Below are 26,120 nucleotides of genomic sequence, written 5' to 3' on the forward strand. Positions count from 1 at the left end.
ATTTTGAAAAAACGTACTCCGTGTACTTTTGAATGTGTGCAAAACTTCCAATATCCACAATACAATGCAGTAAAACCTGTTTTACAATTAAAAAAAAAAAAAAAATTGAATTACCTGGGACTTGAATCAGGATCCTTTAGCTCAACAGGTAGTACCTCTAACCACTGTACTATAGACTGACACATGCAATCATACAGCAGCAAGAGTTTTATAGGGACTTTGTCATTGTTAAAAGTGAAACCAAACATACTCTTAAAAAAAAAAAAAAAAAAAACAAACAAACAAAAAAAAAACAAAACAAAAAAAACAAACAAACAAACAAACAAAAAAAAAAAATCGCCATAATTCCATAACCGTAGGTCGTATCTGAAAAATTCTTTCACTTTTGGATTCTGCAGACTTGTGGGAATTTAATGAGGTATAACTTTTGTGTCAAAATTCTGAAATGAATAAGCAGTAATTGCAGAAACGTAGAGTAACTTTCAAAGGCAGATTGCCAACTTCCTGTTGGAGTTAGCTCATGAGTGTCAGTGTATGATTTGTCGGCTCAATCAGACCAACATTTTGACATTTGTTTCATGTTTCTGTGACATTCCTACTGGCCGCTAGGGCAGATTTTGTGTGTTTTTAGTACAAAGGTGGCGCTACAGAGTCCAATTTGGAACCCAAGGGGTTAATTTTGATATTGAATCAAAGTGTTCACCAGCCATGACATACATGGCAAATTTGGTGAGTTTTGGAGCATGTTAAGGGGGACAAATGGCAGTCTAAAGTAGAAAAAGTATAAAAATAAACAAATTGTTATAAATCAATAACCGTACATCGTATCTCAAAAAGTTTTGGATGTGAGAGTTGTGCTGAGTCCCGTGAACGCGTAGATATGTCACATGTGGGGAAAAACTCCAAAGTGAAAAATGAGTTCCAAACATCGCAAATTTGCGAGCTTCTAAAAAAAAAAAAAAAAAAAAAAAAAAAACTAAGACAGTTATGGAAAAGGTGCGAAATCATTTTATTAAGGAGGTTTCACTGTATCTTTTGGCGCTATTTAGAAGTCAATACGACAAACTGTGTCATCGGAGTTAGTTTTGAAAATTTTATTTTGAAAGGCATATTGTGAACTTCCTGTTGGAGATAGGTCATCAGTGTCAGTGGATGATTTGTAGAGCATTGTCCAACCAACATTTTGGCACTGGTTCCATGTCTGTATGACATTCCTACTGGCCACTAGGGCAATTGCCGTATTTTTTTTACATAGGTGGCGCTAGAGAGCCCATTTTGGCACCTATGGGGCTATATTTTTCAGTTTATCAAATTTTTCACCAGGCTTTACATGTGTGCCAAATTTGGTGAGTTTTTGAGCATGTTTAGGGGGTCAAAATCCAGTTCAAAGTGACGTCGGAAAAAAAAAATATATATAAAAACGAACGAATAACAATAGGGCCTTGCTTGCAGGCAAGGCCTCTCACTGTGTGAGAGGGCCTTACCTTTCGGCTCGGTCCCTAAAAATGTCCTGTCTGATTTTTTGATAGAGCATTATTATTTTTTATCTATATGTGCACCCTTTCTGGTACCCTTGATTGTGATCAGGCGACAGTAATTTTAATGTACATGATTTTGGTGAGCAGCTGCCAGGTCTTTAAAACAGACAATTAAGAGCAGAGCAGAGTGCACTTCAAGAGCAACTCAGTCCTGAGACTCTTCAGAGGTGTAAAAGAAAGGAAGAGTCCAGGGCCTGATGGTATTGGTGGCCATGTTACTGGAACAAAAACTGAAGCACAGCTGGCAGATATATTTTATTATATTTTTAAAATTGCCAATTTAGCTTCACAAGGTCCCCTGCCTTTGGAAAACAACTACTCCTGTGCCCAAAATCAAATGTCTAAAATTACTAAATGACTGTAGACCTGTGGCATTGACATCTCTTGTTATGAAGTCTCGTTAAAAATATGTTTAATAGTTTCTTTTGAACATTATTCAAGACAAACTGGATCCACTACAGTATGCTTTCGTTACAGGCAGAGGGGTTGCAGATATTCCCTACCATGTAGCACACAGGTGTTAAACATGCGGCCCAGGGGCCAAATCCAGCCCACCAAAGGGTCCAATCTGGCCCGTAGGATGAATTTGTGAAATGCAAAAATTACACTAAAATATTAACAGTCCTTTTAGTTCAGGTTCCACATTCAGAACAATTCAATCTCAAGTGGGCAGGACCAGTAAAACACTATCATAATAACATAGAAATAATGACAACTTCAGATGTTTCTCTTTGTAAATGTAAATATTTTCTTGTGTTTACACTAAAACAAAATATTTTGCAAAAAAAATGTGAATAACCTGAAATGTCTTTAGAGAAGTAAGTACAATTTTAACAATATTCTGCCCGTTACTAAATGTTTTGTGTATTTGTAGATCCACTGTGATCTGTAAGTTATAACGTACATGTGTAAAGGATAAACTGAGGCAGAATATTGTTAAAATTACACTAATTTTTTTTCAGTTTGTTCATGTTATTCACATCTTTTGAAAAGATAGTTTGTAGATGTAAACATTTTCATAATGTAAATTTACTTTTTTCGCTCTAAAACATAGAGAAAAGCTTGGAATTTATTATTTATATATTGTTATGTTATTTTACTGGTTCGGCCCATTTCAGATCAAATTTAGCTGAATCTGGCCCCTGAACTAAAATGAGTTTCACACCCCTGATATACCACAACCAGTAGACATAAGAACTTTTATTCCTGCTACTATGAAGCTCCGGAATAGTGTGTGATTTATATTTTTCATTTGTATCTGACATTTGTTTTTAATGTGTGTACTGTTGACTGTACAATAATTTGGCCCCTAGGGGATAATAAAGTACCTTGAACCTACAACTAAGCAATTTGTGCGTTTCATTACTTGCTTTATCTAAATTTTAAGACAAAAAAACAAAGTATTAAGAAAGACAGTACCCTCAGTCTCATTTGCTTTTTAAAGGAGTGATATTTTGCTTTTTTTAAAATGGAATTGTGCATTTTAAAACATTTCCCTGTGGTCTACATAAATTCTAGATGCAATGCTTGGGTCTGAATTCTTCATTAATTCAACTCCACAGGTTCATCTTCAACCCTATTTCTGAGTAATGACACCAGAAAGGTGGTTTTGAGCGCTGGCCCTTTAAATGCAAATGAGCCACTTCACATCCCACCCTATCCAGGTTGTTGACCGTGCTTTCTTTCCTGTTCAACCACTTGTATTTGTTAATACAACCAACAATGGAACATTAATTGGTTCAAAGTTTAGACATATTTTCAATTTTTACTACAACCGTTGCTGCTGATAAACAATTATGTCATACTTGGAGAAATGTTTGTCGGAAGTCTTGACCTTATATGTGCAAATGTTGTGAGGTAACTAGTTATAAAATGTAACAAATTAAGCACAAATTCAAACAGGTTTAGAAATCCACTTGATTTTTGCAGGAATTAATATAAAGATAGCTTTGCAGCACCTGGAGGGTTCAAATTCAAACGTTATGAACTATTAGGGTCCAAATACACAAATTAAATCAACCAAAGACTAAGAAAAGTGGGTTTAGATAAATATGACCCCTTTAACAAAGTCAGAAAACTTTCAACAAAATGATCACGGTACCTTTACGTCCACTGAAAATAAATAAATCCATCCAAGTGCTAACCATTGCACCACAATACGAAATAGAGAGATAGAAAATGACTTCCATTTTTTGCTGGACACTATGATTTTTGCCATGAGGTGAATAATAATTGAGCTAAATAAAAAGATAAGATCTGCAGAGACACCTCACTATGAAAAAGTCAGATTTTCAATTGAGAGGGGACCAGAAAGGTTCATTTTTAATCACACTTCAGATAAAAACATGCACAGTAACGCAGGCATTGAAATGACATGAAAAAATTACAACACTTTAGAAAATGTGAAAAAGGAAAAAAAAAAAAAAAAAAAAAGATGAATAACAGTGATAGAAGGAGAAAAATGTTAAAAGCAGAGGGTAATGAAACAGAACGGAGGACAAAAGAGGGATGAATCCTTACAACTCTTACAACTGACAGACTGTTTTGTTGTTAATCCAATCTGATGTCTTTCAAAGCGGTTGGTTTTTACAAATTACATAAGAACAAGGGTTTTTTCCTTTAGTCATTCAGTATAAAATTATGATGTCTGCAAGGGGCTGATATGGCTGATTGATACAAGTATTTTCCAAGAATGTCTTCTTTTTAAAAGTCACTTGGCAGCTTGTGAATACTTTCACCACTCGAAAAGGTATTCAATGTATTCGATGCAACACTTGCCATCTAAACCACTTCACATAGATAATAAGTCAAACTACGAGCAACCAAACATCTATAAAAACAAAGATTGTAGTATTATTCAACTTTAATGCTTAGGCTTAAGTACGGATAGTACTTGGTAAGATTCCAAAGCTTTAGAAAAGTCTGCAAAGATGTGATGAATTGACATTGTGCTAATAATATTTCCACCAAACCACAATCTTTTCCTAATGCTAACTGATGCATTTGGTAACATATGCTTCAATTCACTGCTATCAAAAGTCCTGTATTACAGAACACGCAGGAATCTCTTACCTGGAGGCCTATCAAAAACAAATATCCCCACACTTAAAGGTGGGGTGTGAGATGTTTTCCTGGAGCATTTTTTACTATATTGCTTAAAATCTCCTTCACGCCCTGATTACAGCCAATTAATTAAATGTTCTAACACAAAAATGAAAAGAAAAAAAAAAATGTTGTCACACAGGACTGAAAAAACACCAATAATTTTAAGCGCCCAATCGAAATGATTGAACGGCGATATGTCTATCAAACTCAACTGCCATTTGTCCCTCCCCCCTCTTCGCATACCCCTCTTTGTGCATGAATCGTGCATTCTCAGAGGTTTGGAGCACTTGTTCAGGAAACGAAGCCAGATCCAGAGCTTGGCTATATTAGTTATATTAGGATGGACAGTTCACCAGCAAACTGTTTTGTCACCAAATCACTAGGAAATGTAACGTTAGTCAGAAACAATATATTGCCAAAAGTATTGGCTCACCCATCCAAATAATCTGAATCAGGTGTTCCAATCACTTCCATGGCCACAGGTGTATAAAATCAAGCACCTAGGCATGCAGACTGCTTTTACAAACATTTGTGAAAGAATGGGTCGGGACGGAGCGGGGTCAGCGGATGCTGAGGCGCATAGTGCGAAGAGGTCGCCAACTTTCTGCAGAGTCAATCGCTACAGACTTCCAAGCTTCATGTGGTCTTCAGATTAGCTCCAGAACAGTGCGCAGAGAGCTTCCTGGAATGGGTTTCCATGGCCGAGCAGCTGCGTCCAAGCCATACATCACCAAGTGCAATGCAAAGCGGTGGATGCAGTGGTGTAAAGCACACCGCCACCGGACTCTAGAGCAGTGGAGGCGCCTTCTCTGGAGTGACCAATCACGCTTCTCCATCTGGCAATCTGATGGACGGGTCTGGGTTTGGCGGTCGCCAGGAGAACGATATTTGTCGAACCGCATTGTGCCAAGTGTAAAGATTGGTGGAGGGGGGATTATGGTGTGGGGTTGTTTTTCCAGGAGCTGGGCTTGGCCCCTTAGTTCCAGTGAAAGGAACTGGGAATGCTTCAGCAGACCAACACATTTTGGACAATTCCATGCTCCCAACTTTGTGGGAACAGTTTGGAGCTGGCCCCTTCCTCTTCCAACATGACTGTGCACCAGTGCACAAAGCAAGGTCCATAAAGACATGGATGACAGAGTCTGGTGTGGAGGAACTGGACTGGCCTGCACAGAGTCCTGACCTCAACCCCATAGAACACCTTTGGGATGAATTAGAGCGCAGACTGAGAGCCAGGCCTTCTGTCCAACATCAGTGTGTGACCTCACAAATGCGTTTCTGGAAGAATGGTCAAAAATTCCCATAAACACACTCCTAAACCTTGTGGACAGCCTTCCTAGAAGAGTTGAAGCTGTTGCAGCTGCAAAGGGTGGACCCACATCATATTGAACCCCATAGACTAGGAATGGGATGGCACTGAAATTCATATGCGAGTCAAGGCAGGTGAGCAAATACTTCTGGCAATATAGTGTAGGTATGAATTGGGGCTGTTCTGTAAGAGCAGGGGTGTTGGAGGAGACTGAATGAGGTATGCATGGATCCGCCGGAGCCAGGCGAACTGTTGCTGTGCAGCGCTCATGAACCCTCAAGAACAAGCATTGCGCATGGTAGTACTCTGGAGGCGTGGCTTCGGGGGGGGGGGGGGAGATGTCTGAAGAAAGGGGTTTGGACTTTTGAATTGAGTATTTTCAAAATGTAGCTTGCTCGAACCATTTTTTTTTTTTTTTTTTTTAAGATCTCATACCCCATCTTTAAAAAACAGACAAAACAAAAATCCAACCCCATCATCAACACTTTCTCCAATGTTAAAGACAGCAGTCTAAACAGTTGATTAGTAAACTGACCTTTAATTAGATTCACATAAGCCAGCTATTTTCGTCTGTGTCTCATTAGTATCCACTGGGATTTGAAGAGCCAGAATAATCCATCCTTTTCAACAAACAAAACTTCATGGTGGGCTGTAATTTGGCGGCAACCTACAGCATTGTCAGTTTTGTCACTTAACAGCACTTTTTTTTTTACATTTTGATAAAAACAACGGAGTCTATATTTTTATTAATGTTTGATTTCTTTCAACAATAGGAGGGGGATTGAGTGATTTAATTGGTTTTCCCCTGTAAGTCGCTTTGGAAAAAAGCGTCTGCCAAATTGCGTAAACAAACATAAAAAAAAAAAAAATGCCAGTCTACATGTGGACTAGGATGTACATACACTGGACATGGACAGGATTGGGAGATTGATTAATTAAAGATGGGAAGCTACTTAAATGATTCCATTTATATTTTGTCACATTCACAAACTTAAACACATTCACCAACCAATGGAGCAACCACTTGGAGTTGAGTGTTTACTCAAAGACACGGTAATGCCCATTGTGGCTGAAAATGGGGGATAGAAGTCTTCAGATCATGCACTTCAATACAAGTATAACCAAGCGGTCTTTATGCACCTAACTTATTAGCTAAGTAATAAATGGCACAGAGGAGTCTTGTATGTCCACCCACAGGTACTGGTTTTATTCCACCATGTTTCATGTCACTACACCTCCTATTTTACAACACTGCTTTCTGGCAACTACTACTACTACTACTACTACTACTACTACTACTACTACTACTACTACTACTACTACTACTACTACTACTACTGTAACTCTAGGGACCAAAAGGGGAGTACATCTCACCAACAGAACAGTCTGTTACACAAGTATCTATACACATAGCAGTGTGGTGTCATGAATTGCGTATAGATAACATGACACTTTTAATTGGCGTGTTATTTGTATGCATTGTAAGCTTTCAGCGTGTATATTTACACCATGTAAAATAGCACGCCATTAGTGTGATTAGCAGCTAGCACACTTAACGGTTAGGGTTAGCGATTAGTGGCTAGCGCGATTAGGAGCTAGCGCATTGGCACGCCATCAAATGGCATTAAATAACACACGGAAGGATGAAAATGCGTACATAGAGCATGACAAATGCAATAAACTGGTGTCACAGACAATTTCATGAGATCAGGCTGGACACAGAAAATACACCACTGCAAGTAAGCAAAGGCACATTCAAATCCTTACTTTTAAAGATTTACGTTTCCTTCCTTCCTTCATCTAAATTTCGTTATGTGTACACATAATGACCATAAACATGATTGAATCTTAAGCTAAAATACACATTGTGCAGTAAAAAGGTCCCTGTTGGTCTTTTGCTATTATACATCAGATAATGGGGGACACAGTGGTATACGTGGTCAGCAGTTTCTCATCACAGCAAGAAGGTTCTGGGTTTGACTCTGTTAGATTGGAGCCTTTCTGTGAAAAGTTTACCTATAAAAGCTTATATTGCCCCATGACCACTCCGCTCATCTGGGGAACGTTGTCTGGCGGTCCCCAGACCTTGTACAAGACAATCCAGGCTCTTTTCATGGGTCGTTCCACGTTGGTGGAACGCTCTACCGAGTACTACGAGAACAGAGGCATCCCTGCCTATCTTCAAGAAGCTCCTGAAGACCCAGGTCTTCCAAGAGCACCTCCTGTCATAGCACTGGCAGACATTCCATTTTAAATATTTGAATAAAGTTCTTCCCAAAGTTCTTTATCACAGATTTTCCCAGGATTATCTCTGAACCTGCTGCGGTGATCCTGCCTCTCTCCTGCCTTCATCATCATCACTCACTTATCCTCAACTGCCTCCATGTGTCTCCCCCTACTCCCCATCTCTATTGCTCTCTCTTTACTGTCTCTCTTTAACCCCAACTGGTCAAGGCAGACAGCCATCCTTCAGGAGTCTGGGTCTGCTCGAGGTTTCTGCTGTTAAAGGGAAGTTTTTCCTCGCCACTGTCACCACTCAAGTGTTTGCTCCTGGAGGATTCTGCTGGGTTTCTGTAAATTGGCTTAGAGCAGTGGTTCTTAACCTTGTTGGAGGTACTGAACCCCACCAGTTTCATATGCGCATTCACCGAACCCTTCTTTATTAAAAAATAAAATATGATTTTTTTCCAAATTCAAGACACAGGTATATGTTTTACTGGTACACAAAATGAACCATGCATTAACATCACTGTGCTCAAAGAACAAAACCAATACAGTGCATGAACTCACAACAAATTACATACCTTTTCACAAAGACATGACCTTTTTTAATACTACCACACTGAAATGGTTTTAATATTTGTATTCCAATAATGAACTTATTGTATTTATGCTATTTATCATTTTTAACATTTTAACACACACCCATCACCTAATTTCCATCAGGCTACAATAATAATGAATATTTACTGCAAATCAGTGTGACTTCTGCTGTTGCCTTTGAGAGACCAGTGCAGAAATGCGTGGCTTCACCTTGGCAGGTGCCACTCTCTTGTCATTTTCACAGCAAAGTCTGTTCCTTTTCTTCGTTTTTATGTCCAGCATCCTTATTACGGCACTAGCTCGGCTTTAGTGTAATACGATTTGTCCATCCGCGACGGTGCGTCGGTCGTCACATGATTGTAACTGACCAGTGCGGTGACCGAAAATGTAAACAAACGCTACACATGGCTGCCTCCGTGGTTAACAGGAAGTAGCAAAAGTCATAACAACGATGTGGAAAATACTTAAATAATTCATCGTCAGACGAGTGGAAGAGATTATAAACACTTCCGGATTGTGTTGTAGTGCTATAAGCAACAACAATACACCGCGTATATTGGATGTCAATCATAGAAAGAGTCTCCGAAGCAGTTTGTTTACATACATGGACCTAGCCCGACACACACACCCAACTAATGAGTCGAGTGTGTGTCTTGACCTCCGCCGAACCCCTGAGACTGACTCACCGAACCCCTAGGGTTCGATCGAACCCAGGTTAAGAACCACTGGCTTAGAGTCTGGTTTTGACCAACTCTATATATAAAGTGTCATGAGATAACTTTTGTTGCAATCTGGCGCTATATAAATGAAATTTGATTGAGCAATTTGATTGGTTTTCCCCTGTAAGTCGCTTTGGAAAAAAGTGTCTGCCAAATGCACAAACAAACATATTCAGTCCATGACACACGGGTTTCCTGCTGTTTTCCATGCCATTAGAAACAGGTTAATGTAGGTTAATTCTCCCGTAGGTGCCCCTTATTCATGGTGCTCATGTAGATGTGAAGTTGGTCCCTGACTGCCTTTAATGGCAGCTCAGTGTCATACATGCCGATGTTCATTGGTAATGCTAAGTGTTGTGTGTGTATGAATGGGTAAAATGCAGAAACTGAATTTCCTTACGGGGATAATAAAGAGAGTTAACCTTTTTTAACCTTTATATTATGTTTTGGAATGATTTTATTGCTGCATTCATATATGTGCGACCTTTGAAGTACTTTATAGCATGCGAGTGACTCCCACAGCTGAGAGAAGTTTCCATTTAAAGTGACATTAAAGTCACTTTAATGTAAAAAAAAAAAAATAAAATTGTGATTGGTTATTCAGACTGAGGACATATAGAAAATATCAGACATGTAATTTAATGTGGGCCGCATATGGAAGTGGCTGAGATCAGAATTTAAGAGATCATATATTCCATGTAATTTGTAGCGTTGACACTGTCACGGAAAAAAAATAGATGAGTTGCATGTGAGAGCAAAGATCATATTTGAACCACTTTTGTCTGCTGTGTGAATATAACCTTTGGGATGTGGACAGGAGGCTGGGATCCAATTGAAAACCTTCTTGTTTGTGGGCGACCAGCTCTTTGCCTCAAGCCACAACCACTCCAATATTAGAGAAACACACCAAGGATTTGAACCCAAACCAACCATTTCACACAGAATTCAGTGTCTGATATTGAACAGAGATAAATTATTTTACCTAGACTGTTATATATTCAGAGTTGTCTTATGGTTTTTACTCGTAATGGCAGGGAATGTTAAGATGAAACCCTCTAAAAAAGTAGTGATGTGTTAACCCTTTATCAGGCAAGTGACTACTTTTGGTCATTTCCACATACAGTATATTACAAGACAGTGACAGGTGAGGACAAGGAAATAACAATCTCAGGTTCAATGTGGTCTCCAGGGTCTGTATGGTCCACCGCTGCATGAACAGTGAGTGTACCTGCTTTGTTCGGTACCATGAAGTAATGGTACTAATGTAAGGAATGATGTTCAAAGGGATCATGTGGATGTGGACAGGGGTCTGGATCAGCACTTATGTTGGTCTAATGTTCTAAAAGTGATGTTCTTTTCATCTCACGTGTTTTTATACATCTTGGATTTTTGTTTTTGCCACTTACAGGTAAGGAACCAAATATGGTAACTTCACTGACCTTGATTTACTACATAACAAAAATTTTGAAAACATTCATAAAAGTAATAAAGTCTTGTTATGTCCTCCAATAATACACTAAGGTTGAAATTTTGAATTTTAGATTATTTGTATGAGTGCCCTTTAAAGGGTTAAAAAAAAAAAAAAAAAAAAAAAACCACAAAAAAAAACTGACGTACAAAAGGTATCTTCTGCTTTGTAATTTGTTTGCAACACATGCTACGTTTGGTTTCTTATTTAAGATGTCTTATTTAGTGAGGAGTGAAATATTATCTATTCACCAGGAAATATACATCTTAAAAAACACAAAGCATACCTGAAAATGGCAAGTTACACACACACACACACACACACACACACACACACACACACACACACACACACACACACACACACACAAAAAAACAAACAAATCAATTTATTGTATGTATTCCAACATTGTCACTTCTGCTTCACAGAGATGGTTCAAATGGTGTGTGTCAATCACCGTGTAAATGTGAGGAACCATTTTATTGCGTTTTGCGTCATTTTAAGTAGAACCTTGATGAACAGATACGATGTCCTCATCTGAGGTCACGGTCTGCTAGTCTTCTTTTGAAGAACAGTAGCACTAAAAGCACTTTAACTGGTGTGTGAATGGGAGTTTTATGTGCATAAATGGGTGAAACCTTAGGCTTTTACAACCCTAAATAAAATAAATATTTTTTATTCCACCAGGCAAAGTAGTTCTTTGGTGACATTTGGCAGTGGAATTGTTGCCAAGAGACACACATGCAACAGAAAGAGATTGGGATGACAATAAACTGGATGAAAACAATATTTATGTGCAACTTTACAGCACAAGGAATGGCCAAGGAATTTAAGAGAACAAAAGTTATGGATGATAAATGGGAGATACGGAACATTAGGTAGTCATAATTAATCCAGAAAGACACAAACCTCCACTGCCAACCAAAAGTATCGACTGATGTAAAATGTTAAACACATTTTGATCCACTAATCCTATAAATACATGTAAATAATTGGTGTAAAATGCAGTTTTTCATATTTTCATGGTCATCAGATATGACACATTTGGACGTTCAGAGGCTCCGTAGTTACTGTGGAAACACTGTCATCTTCTACAACAAAGATTCACCAGTAAAACCCATTAAGTTTGATCAATGACAGTGGGTGTAGTCACTTGTTTTTTTGTTCAGTTGATTGTATATTTGCTGAAAAAGTTACTTTTTCTTCAGTTTTCTCTTTTTCTAATATAACCTTCAGCTTTAATCTGAGCTTTTCTGAACATCCACAGGATCAGTGAATTAAATTTAGGAAAAAAAACAGATTGTCACTGAAAAAAAAGCTAAATACAGAGGACAATATGATAATAAGTGGTGATGAATCACTTAAAAAAGGTTAAATACAGGGAGAAAAAAAATCATTTTGGAGCTGCCACAAAGGTAACATTGGGTCTTCATGGGTTTAAAGTGTAAGAGTAAATAAAAGAAGCATAGTGGTTCACAGGGGAGTAGACTATAGTGCACAGGAGCTTGACATCAACAAAAAAGGAGGATCAAACCAAAGGGAAGGTCAGTGGTGTGTATATGGAATAATTTGATACATTTCCCCAGAAAAACAAAACCAAAATCCAGCACGGCCAAACAAAAACTAAGCAGGGATGTTGACTCTTGGACAGAACACAGCCCTCTGAGCTAGGAACCTCAAGCTCCTTTTATAGACTAACTGACTAACTGCAGCCAGGTGAGGGAAATCTGTGCTCATAACAGATTGTTGAATGGGAAACAGGTGAGTATTGGTGGAGAAAGGGACGAAGGAGGGGATGTTCAGCTAACAAGATGAGGAAATGACACAAAACATGAGTCTGTTCTCAGTGTCACAAGATTTTGTGGAAACTTTCCCTTGGACTCACAAAACACATTTTCCCATCACAGTAAATTAGAAAACTACATGAACAGATTACAATCCAACAATAGTGGATGCATCTGAGTGTACGTCAGCCTTGTTCTTTTTTCATTTAACCCTGTAAAGCGTGAACCATTAAATCATTGACAGAAAATTCCAGTTTTTTGAAACTGGAGCCTTTATTGGGCAAATTTATTTATTTATTTATTTATTTATTTATTTATTTATTTATTTATTTATTTATTTATTTATTTCCATGTATGACTTTCAATTTTGTGTTGTATTTGATACATCAGGTCTCTATGCTCAAATATTATTATTTCTGAACAGACAAAAACATAATATACCAAACATGTCTAACAAATTGGTAATTCCTTTTCAAAATTGGCAAGTTTTTTTGGGTACTTTTATTCTAATCCTATTGATAGTAAGTAAGTAAGTGTTATTTATAGAGCACTTTTCATAGACAGGGAGTCACAAAGTGCTTTACAGTGCAAGATACAATTAAGCCTGTAAAGCCTGAACCATTAAATTGTCGACAGAAAATTCCAGATCTTTGAAACTGGAGCCTTTATTGGTCCTTCTGAACAACCAAAAAAAAAATTTTCAAATATCATTTTCCATGTATGAGTTTCAATTTTGTAACATATTTGATACATCGGGTCTCAGTGCTCAAATATGATTATTTTTGAACAAACAAAAACATAATATAACACAAACATGTCTAACAAATTGGTAATTCCTTTTCAGAATTGTCAAAATTCTTCCTTTTTCCTCATTAATGACAGTCTTGTAGTGTCACTGGAAAGGCCTCTGGTGAATGAATTCCTTCCCCTGGTGGATTATCTGTGTATTGCATGTATCTAATTGTATACATCAGGTTTTTCAAGAAAAAAAATATCACACTGATCATGTAGAGGGCTTCAAAACTCATGTATCAAATATGATACATTTGGCATTATAGGGTTAAATACAGCTTATTGAGCATACCGTAGTTAGAGTCTGAACTAAAACAAAGAAAATCAAATCTAATATTCCATTATTGACGACACTGTACCATCAGTAATTTTGGCATTATAGGGTTAAAGTCAATTTAACTGCAAAAAATGGAAAAAATGTAATAAATATATGGACAATAAGTACTTCAGTTGCTGGATATTGAAAGAAACAAAGTGTTAATGTGTCAAAAAATACAAATCTATTTGTTTAGTTCCCATAGGGATGTTACTGTTACTCCGATTTACTGCATTTTCCATTCTAAGAGACAAAACTTGTACGTGCCTTTCAGGTTTCTGTATTTTTTATGATGCAGAATCCTACAACACTTGAAACTTGTAGGTCGTCTTTTCCCAGGAGAATGACCTGTGTTACTGAAGTTCAGCTTGAGTTGAGAGCACAAATGCAGTCTGACATCCAGCAACTCATACAGCCAACATACAGCTCAGTGAGTCAGTCCATAAGTCACCATTCAGGTACAGAGGCAGATGGTTCAGAGGTTTAATGCTGAATAAAACATGTGACGTGTCAGGAGGTCAAACCCCATTCAGACAATCAGAGCAAACAGCTACTGCCTTGGCTTCTCCGCTTACTTTTTGAGTTTTTGCCAGGGAGTGATCCCAGAACAAACGGACACCTTGTGAAGCCTCACATGATGTTGCTCATCTTCACACTCTGCAAACACAATAATAGTCCCGAGGATGGAGTAAAAATGGCTGCCAATTCCCACTGCCAGCTGACATTTTTATTTATATATTTTTTTTATTTCAACTTGTAAACACGCAACAAGCAGTAAATCTCAAAAACCACATTTTATTACGGTTAATGAACTACTGCCCCAGTATCTTTAAACTATAAACCACCTCGGTACCAAAAATCTCCGGTTATCTTGGACAAAAGGTTGCGTGTTCTAGAGATTTTTAGACCAACGGTGGCTTTGGACCACTCCATGTAGGCTGCTTACCAGAGGGGGGGGTCATGTAATTTAACCCTTTCATGCATAGTGGTCACTACAGTGGACAGTTATTCTCCTGCTGTTCTCTTGTATGTTCATGGGTTTTGTTGTTTTAGTTCCATATCAGCCAACACAGTGGATGCTTATGCACCATCCCATACACTGTAATTGTTACCATTACTGTAACTTTGCTGTTCTTGATAAACCTGATCTGCACTAACGTGGTTGAGTATTTTTTATTTATTTATTTATTTATTTATTTATTTATTTTTGTATTATCTCCATTAAGTGAGTAATAGCTAGTATTAGAGTATGACCCCTAAGGCCTAAAATGAGACAAAACATCAAATTACCTGCATTAAAAATGTTTTTGTTTAATAGTTTTCACATAGTATATCACTTTCTGATATTGTGTTTAAATACATGTTTCTTTGCTTCAAAAATTAAAAACATGGTGTCCAGCTACGTAGACATTTTTGTAACTATGAAAAATAGCTTTGTTCAAAAAATTCCAATTGCATTGTTTTTTTCAGGCCTACAGAGGAATAAAAACACTCAGGAAAAAAAACTTGTGACTAAGGTTCTCATAATTCATGCATGAAAGGGTTAAATTTCACTCGGCAGTTATGTTTCAGATGGACGGACCAAACCAGGAGTAATGGAAGAACTCACCAAAAAAGAAGGTTTGAGGTTTTAAAAAGTTAAAACAATAGCTTAATTTATTGCTTTGGGCAAAAATAAAAAAAGTAACAAAAAGAAATCTAGCATCAAACACACATTTCGTCACAGAGAGAAAAAGACAAAGCCGCCAAAAAAGAGGTTCCTTTGTTACCTTTTTATAGTCTTTAGTGACTCTTGGAGACTCCCATTATTCAATGACATCATTCGTCATATGCTTATTATTGGTTAATGGTAGTTACTGGGCAGAACATGTCAGTCACTCCATAAGGCAATTCTAAGAAAAGCACATACTTTTACATGTGCACAGCTTTTGCTTAACACCTGCACTGTTAGGCTAGCATGTCTTGACCACAAAAATCCCCTAGTTCATATTCTGGTTTTTCTGCTCTATGCTCTTTACCACAACTACTTTCTAAAGATGTAAAATTAGATCTTTTAGGTAGAATCTGACCTCTCCTCTAAATTCAGCAGACAGGTGTGAGTTCATCAAAACCACACACACACACACACAAATCAAACCTGACTCTTCAGTACCTCTAACATAAAAAATAATATTACTATTATATAGGAATATTACTCAGAATCAGTGGCGGCTGCTCGTCTTTCAGACAGGGGAAGCTCATTGTCAGCTTACATCAAAAAAAAAATAAAAAATAAAAATTGTCAAGTTATTTAAACATAAATTTGGCCCTCCGTTCCTTTTTAAGAAAATGGTCAGTGAACTCATCGTACCAAGTGGGCGTCTTTTCCAGGGACTGGACCAGTGTCCTCTGAATGTCCAGCAGAGCTAGGCTGCTTAGATTGCCTTGGCCCATTGTGTTGTGGGTGTAAGACTTCAGGCTTTTTAAACAAGAAATGCTCCTTTCACTCCGACCTAGCCGACAGTTTGATTGATTTAACTATCTACAAAACGATATTAAACTCGAACAAGATATGATTAAATTATGTAACTAAAACAAGAAAACGCTGAAATTATGTTAAATTGAAACAAGGAAGTCCAATGAGTGTGTTTTATTTACAGTGCAAGAAATGAACGAGTAATTTCGTAGTGGTTTCTCTGATTTCACAGCAGAATGTGCGACGGTATTAAACTGAGCTGTGTCAGTGAAGGAGTAGATCTCAAACTAGCTGTCAATCAAACAGGATTCAGCCTTTCGACTGATCCTCCAATCAGCACATGGGATTCTGGCGTCCAGCCCGGCCGAGCTCCGCCCACAGCTCCATTCACCCCAGAGACGCCCAGCGTCCGGGGGCGGGACAACATCGTGGCTTTTATCCAATTACCGTCCAGTTTTGAGGCAATGAAGAAAACTGTTCCACTCAGTCCCATTGAAGTGCATAGACGCCCGGCGTCTACGGACAAATGCACTGAGCAGAGATCGAATGAGAAAACAGCGAAAACAGGAATGTATGAGAAGTAAACATCGAGTCCGTTGATTTGTGATAAAGCTGATTCTGAACGAACTTGTCTGTGAGATGAACGTGTTCTAACACATTTGTAGTCAATAAAATGTCAACACAACCGTACATATTTAACCATTTAATTTTCGTAATTTTAGGGGAAGCCAGGCTTCCCTTGCAGTCTATGAGAAATCGCCACTGCTCAGAATATTACTTAGACTTGCAAACATAAAAGACTCTTCAAGCAAAACAACTTTGTAATGTAAAGATTAAGCAGACAACTTATAACATTACATTTCCTCTTCTCTATTTTGGTTCATGATGTATGATGTCCATCCGACATTTTAGAACTAGTCAAAGTCACATTCAACTTCCATGTAACGTATGATACGTACAACAGGCTCACCTTCCGAACATCACCACCACCACAAACACACACATAAATCCCCCCTAAAAAAACCTGTTACCCAGCTGGAGCTGCAGTCACTTGGTGTTGTAATTCCTATTTTTAGCCGTGTTACCTACTCGTTTGAAGGCCTCCCTCATTGTACGGTTTAAAGGTCTGCAGTCATTACAGCAGCGGCGATGGCGGCAGGGGCAAGAGGCAGCGCCGTGTGAAGAGGAAGCAGCGCCAGCCAGCTGTCAGGAGTTATCACCATGGTTGAGTGTGCAGACAGACCGGCCGACTGGGACTTCATCTGCTCTGCTACACAGGGGCATGATGGCAGCAGGCTATTTCAAGGTGGAGGTTAGCAAAAGGCCACCAACTGGAAAGAGGACCGACAGACTGGCTGCTGTTTGAGAACTGGCATCGATCTGAGGAAGCTGCTCAGCTAAGCCTGCTCAAACAGGATATTTAGTCAGCTTGTTTTTGGTTTTAATGACACTGTCTGAGTTTTAACTGGTACTTGCAGAACTCCTACTGAGAGTATGTGAATAGCAGAGCTACTTGAAAGCTGCAGACAGACACATGGACTATCCACTTCCAATCTAATCCACTTTATTTACATAGTACTAGTGCTGTCAAATGATTACAATTTTTAATCAGATTAATCACACACAGTAAAAAAACAAAAAACAAAAAGTAAAATAAAACAGTAATATTCCGGCAGCAGGGGTGCCGAAAAAATACTGTTAAATAACGGAAAATAACCATCTCATAAATATACGGTAATTTTCAATAATTAAAATACAGTTTTTTGCCCTAACTTTACATGAAATTTTGTGTATTTTTGACTTTTTAATGTTTAATACAGAATATTTACATGTGTTAAAACAATCAAATTACCTATAAATAAATATATAAATAATTTTCAATGAGACTAAGTTGTACAACCCACTGCTAAAAACTGTAATTTGGCAGTTTATCAGTGCTGATACATGTTAGACATTCACAAAAACACATTTATTCAACATTTTTTGTTGTGAAACCTCACATAATTACACAAGATATTTGTCAATTAACAAACAAGTCTTGTTAAACTTACAGAACAAATACTTCTTTTACGGTTAATTGTCAGTAATTTATCTGGTTTTAATTTTTTTTTTTTTTACAGTATTAAACTTTAAATTAACAGTTTAATCTCATAAATAGAAAAGAAATATTTGTGAAATTATGATATATTTGCAAATGTATTTTAACTGTATTTTTCTGTGAAAAAAAGAAAAAAATTCTTTTAAAAAACTGAAATTTTTTGGTTATTCAGTCACAGTTTTTTCGTGTTTTATTTTTTACATTTGACATGTAAAAATCACAGTCTATTTTTGTCATTTCATTGATATTTTCCTGTATCTTCAAAATACAGGAAAAATCTGTAAAATAATCAGTGAAAAGTTGCTGTGGATTAATTTGGATTTAATCACGATTAAATGGCAGTCCTTTTTAATCTATATTAATCGCGTTTAATTTTGCATGAGCAAACAGACTCAAGAAAGAAGGCAATATATATGCACTTAACATGTTTATTCAACACCTTCAACAGTTTCAACAAAGCAACTGTAAACAACTGGTCTTCCATCTTTATGGGTTGGTTCTGCTGCCTGTCACTACCAGATCAACTGCCCATTTGCTCATGTGCGACAGGACAAACTGTCTCAAATCACCAAATGTCCTGTTTGGTACAAACCAAAAGATATTCCCTTTACTGTCACTTCTGCAGAACTTTTTCCTCACAGACAACATGACTATATTTGTGGTTACTACATTACACCAGCAAGATCATAAGGATTATGTTCTGCAAATGTTTCATTCACTTCACCACACAACAAATAACTTCCTTTTTTCAATGGTTACATACAAAACATACTCAAACAAAATGTGGACCTTTTAAAATACCATGCAACCAAAACTCTGAACTTTTTGTCCTAAAGTGCAATGATTTAAACACATCACAAACTTCCGAGTGATTTTTTAAAACAGTAAATCTTCTCATTTTAAAAATATCATTAAAACATCCATTTCTCACCAAGGTCAGAATTTTTCAAGCTCAGAAAGATGCAGGTGTGCTCAATCATGCATTCATCACTAACTGATTTATCAGAGAAATCTTTAAAGGGGTCATATTTCTAAACCCACTTTTATTAGTCTTTGATTCATTTATTTGTGTATTTGGATCCTAATAGTTCATAAAGTTTAAATTTGAACCCTCCAGGTGCTGCAAAGCTATCTTTATATTCGTCTTGGCAAAAATCAAGTGGATTTCTACAACCCATTTGAATTCCTTCTTAATTTGTTACATTTTATAAATAGTTACATCATGACATTTGCACATATAAGGTAAAGACTTCAGATGAACATTTCTCCGAATACAACATAATTGTTTGTCAGCAGCAGCGGTTGTAGTCCATACTGAAAATATGTCCAAATTTGGAGCCGATTACCTAAAATGTTCAGTTGTTGATTGAGCGGGACAGAGCAGCACAGCCAACAACCTGGAGGGGGCGGGGCCTGAAGTGGCTCATGTGCGTTTAAAGGGCCAGTGCTCCAAACCACCTTTCTGGTGTCATTACTCAGAAATAGGGTTGAAGATGGACCTGTGGAGTTGAATTAATGAAGAATTCAGACCCAAGCAGAGCATTTACAGTTTGTGTAGACCACAGGGGAATGTTGGAAAATGCACAATTCAAATTTAAAAAAAAAAAAAAAAGCAAATGTCAATCTTTTAACCCTGTAAAGCGTGAACCATTAAATAACTGACAGAAAATTCCAGTTCTTTGAAACTGGAGCCTTATTGGTCCTTCTGAACAACCCAGTTTTTTTTTTTTTTTTCAAATATCAATTTCCATTTAGGAGTTTAACAAAAACTGTGGGTAGAAACAAACAGAAAGCACAGATGAGGAGCTGATTACAGAGGCTGTGCAGCAGTTATTTTTTTCACAAGGATAATAATTAAAACCATGTTTTTAAATGAAAAACAAGAAGTCCAATCCAATCTCAAACTACTTATAATTCTAACTTTTGCTGACAAAACTTTCAATATTTAGATTTTTTTTTTTTTTTTTAAACCTTCTACCCCTGTAAAGACTGAACCATTAAATAATTGACAGAAAATTCCAGTTCTTTGAAACTGGAGCCTTTAATGGTCTTTCTGAACAACCCCAATTTTTTATTTTATTTTTTTTTTTCAAATATCAATTTCCATGTATGAGTTTAAATTTTTTCTCATATTTGATACATCAGGTCTCGATGCTTAAATATGATTCTTTTTGAACAAACAAAAATGTAATATAACACAAACATGTCTAACAAATTGGTAATTCCTTTTCAAAATTGTCAAAGTTCTTCCTCCGTCCTCATTAATGACAACCTTGTAGTGTCACTGGAAAGACCCCTGATGAACAAACCCCTCCCCCCTGGTGGATTATCTGTGTATTGCATGTATCTAATTGTATACATCAGGTTTTTCAAGAAAAAAAGTATCACAGTGATCCTGTACAGGGCATCAAAACGCATGTATCAAATATGATACGTTTGGCGTTACAGGGTTAAATACAGCTTGTTGAGCATACTGTAGTTAGAGTCTGAACTAAAACAATGAAAATCAAATGTAATATTCCACTTTTGAAGACACTGTACCATCAGTATTTTTTTTTTTTTCAAATATCAATTTCCATGTAGGAGTTTAACAAAAACTGTGGGTAGAAACAAACAGAAAGCACAGATGAGGAGCTGATTACAGAGGCTGTGCAGCAATTATTTTTTTCACAATGATAATAATTAAAACCATGTTTTTAAATGAAAAACAAGAAGTCCAACCCAATCTCAAACTGCTTATAATTCTAACTTTTGCTGACAAAAGTTTCAATATTTAGATTTTTTTTTTTTTTTTTTAACCTTCTAACCCTGTAAAGACTGAACCATTAAATAATTGACAGAAAATTCCAGTTCTTTGAAACTGGAGCCTTTAATGGTCCTTCTGAACAACCCCAATTTTTTTTTTTTTCTTTTTTCCAAATATTAATTTCCATGTATGAGTTTCAATTTTGTCTCATATTTGATACATCAGGTCTCAATGTTTAAATATGATTCTTTTTGAACAAACAAAAATGTAATATAACACAAACATGTCTAACAAATTGGTAATTCCTTTTCAAAATTGGCAAAGTTCTTTCTCCTTCCTCATTAATGACAGTCTTGTGGTGTCACTGGAAAGGCCTCTGATGAGCGAATCCCTCCCCCCTGGTGGATTATCCGTGTATTGCATGTATCTAATTGTATACATCAGGTTTTTCAAGAAAAAAAGTATCACAGTGATCCTGTACAGGGCTTCAAAACTCATGTATCAAATGTGATACGTTTGGCGTTTTAGGGTTAAATACAGCTTGTTGAGCATACTGTAGTTAGAGTCTGAACATCAGTAATTTTTTTTTTTTTTTTTTTTTTAAATGATTAACTTTTAAGTTTGTGAACAGTCATTTAAATGAAGCTGAAATATGTAGTTAAACTCCGCTTCGTGCATCAGATTGAAAAGTGAAGAAAATGTCTACACTGTGACACAAAGGAAACCTACTGTGTCAGCTTTTTTGATGTAACAGCAAAACCAAAGCCTTGAAGGCTCATGAGCAAATTTAGCATGTCAAACATAAATATTCAACATCTGAGCATTTCACACCTAATATTAGTCTTAGTTAAACTCCTGACTTAAAGGTGAGCAGACCCCCACCACCACCACCACCACCACCATCCACCACCACCCCTGAAGATTCATTTCAGCCCAGTGTTGCACAAGTGATCACCTTGTAGGAACAGCTCAGCAGCTCAGTGTAATAAGGCTTGTGCCTCCATCCATCCCCAACATTTGATTGACTGCAACGTTAAACCTTCTTTGATCTGCCGTCTATCAGAAAAATAGTCATCTTGTCAGGCGTAACCCTCATATCAGAGCCGTTCCCCTGCTCAGCTGAAAAATTCATACCAAAACACATCAACAACAAAGGGATGAGGAAATTGTCGAAGTATTGCAGCAGGATTGCAACAAACTTCGCTCTTCAGAAGATTTTTTTTTTTTTTCCTTCTATCCATCCATCTCCTGGGTCTGTCTCTGTCTTCCTTCTTTCCCTCCATCATGTGTCTCCTTTTTTTCTGACCTCTACACCCTCCTCATGTTTAGACCAATGGTGCTGTGGCAGCTCAAAGTTTCAAACTTGTTTTTACTTCGTCAACGATAAAAACTGCATTACTAAGCTAAAAAATAATAATAATAATCCATAATTATCCTTAAGCCTTTTGGAATTGAAATAGGCTGATAGGACATGAGACTACTGCATCTACTCTCCTGTGGTTTTGGCTGTAGAATATATATCACATGACACCATGATTTTGGCTGTTTTCAATCAGGTAGGCGGGTTAAATAGATGACTGACAGCTGAAATAACAAAAAGATCCATCAGATCCTGTCACATGTGACCTGGATGTAATTCCACCAATGTACCAGAGTTTTTATCTGTTTTTATTTTCATTTATTTATTTATTTCTTCTATTCCATTTGATTTCTTTTTAATTTTTTAATTTAATTTTTTAATTTGTTTTTTTATTTAGTGTATTTTTATTTAATTTTTTTCAATTTTATTTTATTTATTTCATTTAATTTTTTTTTTTTTTTTTTTTTTTTTTTTTAGTTTTTATGGTTGAAGATGGACCATTTGAGTTGAATTAGTGAATAATTCAGACCCCAGTAGAGAATTTACAGTTTGTGTAGACCACAGGGACATGTTGAAAAATGCATTATACAAATAAAAATAAATAAATAAATGAATTTTTTAAAAAAAGCAAATATCAATCCTTTAACCCAGGTAGGCTGGTTAAATAGATGACTGACAGCTGAAATAACAAAAAGATCCATCAGATCCTGTCACATGTGACCTGGATGTAATTCCACCAGTGTACAAGAGTTTTTAATCTGTTTTTATTTTTTTATTTTCATTTAATTTTTTTCTATTCTATTTGATTTCATTTTAATTTTAATTTTTGTTTATTTGTTTATTTATTTATTGTATTTTTATTTATTTTTCTATTTTATTTTATTTATTTATTTTAAGTTTTTTTTAAAATTTGATTTGTTATTTATTTATTGTATTTTTTATTTTTCTATGTTATTTATTTATTTATTTATTTATTTATTTTATTTTTTTTTTAATTTTTGTATTTATTTTTTTTCTTTTCATACCAATACTTTTCATTGCTTCCCCTGCACTCCGCTGTAATGCTTTTAATGTTTTATTAAAGGCACTTTGAATTGTCTTGTACATGAAATGTGCTGTATAAGTAAACCTGCCTTGCCTTGCCTTTGCCTTCACTTTTCCGTAACAGCATGAAAAGTTGTCATTAATTTTTATATTTAGTCTTTTGATTTGGACTGAGAGGAGACAGCTGCAGAAGAAGGTATATATTTTCATATTCTGGTGTTTGTTGCTCATGATTTCAGCCTCAGTCGCTTCAAATATTGAATTTTATCCAAGATACAAGACAGATGCTGTTTTGTTTTCATATTTTCCAATTACTTTGGCTGCACTGTCAAATAATAATGAATGTTTTCAACACATTTGCAAACCTCAACATTAGTTTCCTTTGGTTCAAAGCAAAGTCTAAGTCCTTTGTTCAACAGCACATCTATGCTAATGAGTACGTGCAACAGTTTACATTTTGTATGATTATTGAAGACTGACTCGCTAATATGTCAATAGTTTTACTCTTCAAAATATGTATGTATTATTTTATTTTGTGGTGAACAAATATATGGATTGTTTTTTTGTTTTATTTTATGTATTGCACAGTTTGCTGTGTTCACTTGCTTCTATAGAAATGTCAGCTAAAGGCAAAAACAGTTTTCTGTCTTTGTTACTCTGACACAAGGTAATAATAATAATAATAATAATAATAATAATAATAATAATAATAATAATAATACATTTTATTTATAAGTGCCTTTCAGGACACCCAAGGACACAGTACAACAAGATAAAACAGACAATCCATAAAATACAAAGAAATAAACAGATTAAAAAGGTGGAGAAAAAAACTAAATTACTAATGTAATCTAATGTAATTTAATGTAATGTAACTGGAATGCAGTAGTCTGAGCCGGTGCGCCACTACCAACTGTGGGCTAAATGAAAGGTAAACATTGTGGAGCCTTCATAAAATTCAGTATCTTGTTGATCTGTTGGAGTGGGGGGGGGGGGTCATGTAGGTGGGGCTGCAGTCCATGAAACTCATATTTAACAGACATTCAATATCCCATTGTAGACTTCTATGCCTCTTTTATACAGTGGATCTTCCACAAAATGTTCACAGCTTGTAGCCTGTATCCACTGGACTTTTTCTACTGCTCTATGGGCCCCCCACAAATGCTGGGCCCCATGAATTTATCATGTCCCCCCCCCCCCCCCTTAACGGCGCCCCGGAGTCTGAGTCAGAGGAAGTAGTCTGTTGGAATGACTCCCATCCTTTACGAGGTGAATTTCAGCTCCTTTCCTCTGGACGGAGGATCTTAGTCCCAAGGTGCAGGACACAGCGTTAGAAAAACAGCTTTGTTCCTGTCGCCGTCACTGAGCTCAATAAGAAATAGTGACATTGCACTTTACTGACTTATTTTAGTTATTTATCCCATTTCTTTGCTCAATTTATTTTTACTGTGACTTCAAATTTTTTTATTTTTAAATTTTATGTTCTTATCCTGGTTTTTATCCTGCATTGTTCTTATCTTTTCTGGTTTTTATTGTGTTTTATTGCATCTTGTTTTTTTTTTTTTGTTTTTTTTATTTGATCTTATTACCTCCGCCAAGGAGGTTATGTTTTTGCCAGGGTTTGTTTGTTTGTTTATTTGTTTGTTTGCCTGTTTGTCCGTCCGTTAGTGTGCAACATAACTCAAAAAGTTATGGACAGATTTTGATGAAATTTTCAGGCTTTGTTGGAAATGGGATAAGGAAGAAATGATTAAATTTTGGTGGTGATCGGGGGTGGGGGGGCCCACGGGGGGGCGCAGACCACAAAATGTCATCAAAATCTGTCCATAACTTTTTGAGTTATGTTGCACACTAACGGACAGACAAACAGACAGACAGACAGACAGACAGACAAACCCTGGCAAAAACATAACCTCCTTGGCGTGTGGGGGCCCACGGGGGGGGCGACTGATCAGCCTTGGCGGAGGTCTGCGATATCCGAGTGCTTCTAGTTTATTTATTTATTCTTTTACTTATCCATGCTGCTATACTGATGAATGATGGAACACTGAGCACTTTTTTGTCTTTTTGTCCTGTCTGTAAGCATGTCTTACATGTTCAACGTATGTATTGTTGTAATATCAAAGCAATCACCTAGACTGCAAAACAAATCTACCTACAGGTACAAATAAAGTAACCTTGACCTTGACCTTGAATAATCCTGCCATTAAGCGACATTTTTAAACAATATTCTCCTCCATCTTCAACCTCAGTGTTTCTCAACCTTTTTTGAACAAAGCCCCACTAATGGCATCATGAGCGTCCTGCCACCCCCATTATCCCTGAAAAAATTTGGGATGGGGGGGTAAATTGTAAAAGTTATGCAATGGACCTGTATGTGGTGGGTGATATCTAGCTCTGTAGATAAAGCCCCCCTCACCTCATAATTGCCCACATACCACCCCCGACTGGTGGTGGGCGCGGCGGGATATGCCTCTATCCATAAGCCAGGGCAGGGGGGGTGCCACTGTTATACATTGGAGCTTACACGAGGGGGGGTCAAGTAATGCATAATGTTGTGATG

This window comes from Sphaeramia orbicularis, chromosome 14, assembly GCF_902148855.1.
Source record: "Sphaeramia orbicularis chromosome 14, fSphaOr1.1, whole genome shotgun sequence".
Lineage (NCBI taxonomy): Eukaryota > Metazoa > Chordata > Actinopteri > Kurtiformes > Apogonidae > Sphaeramia > Sphaeramia orbicularis.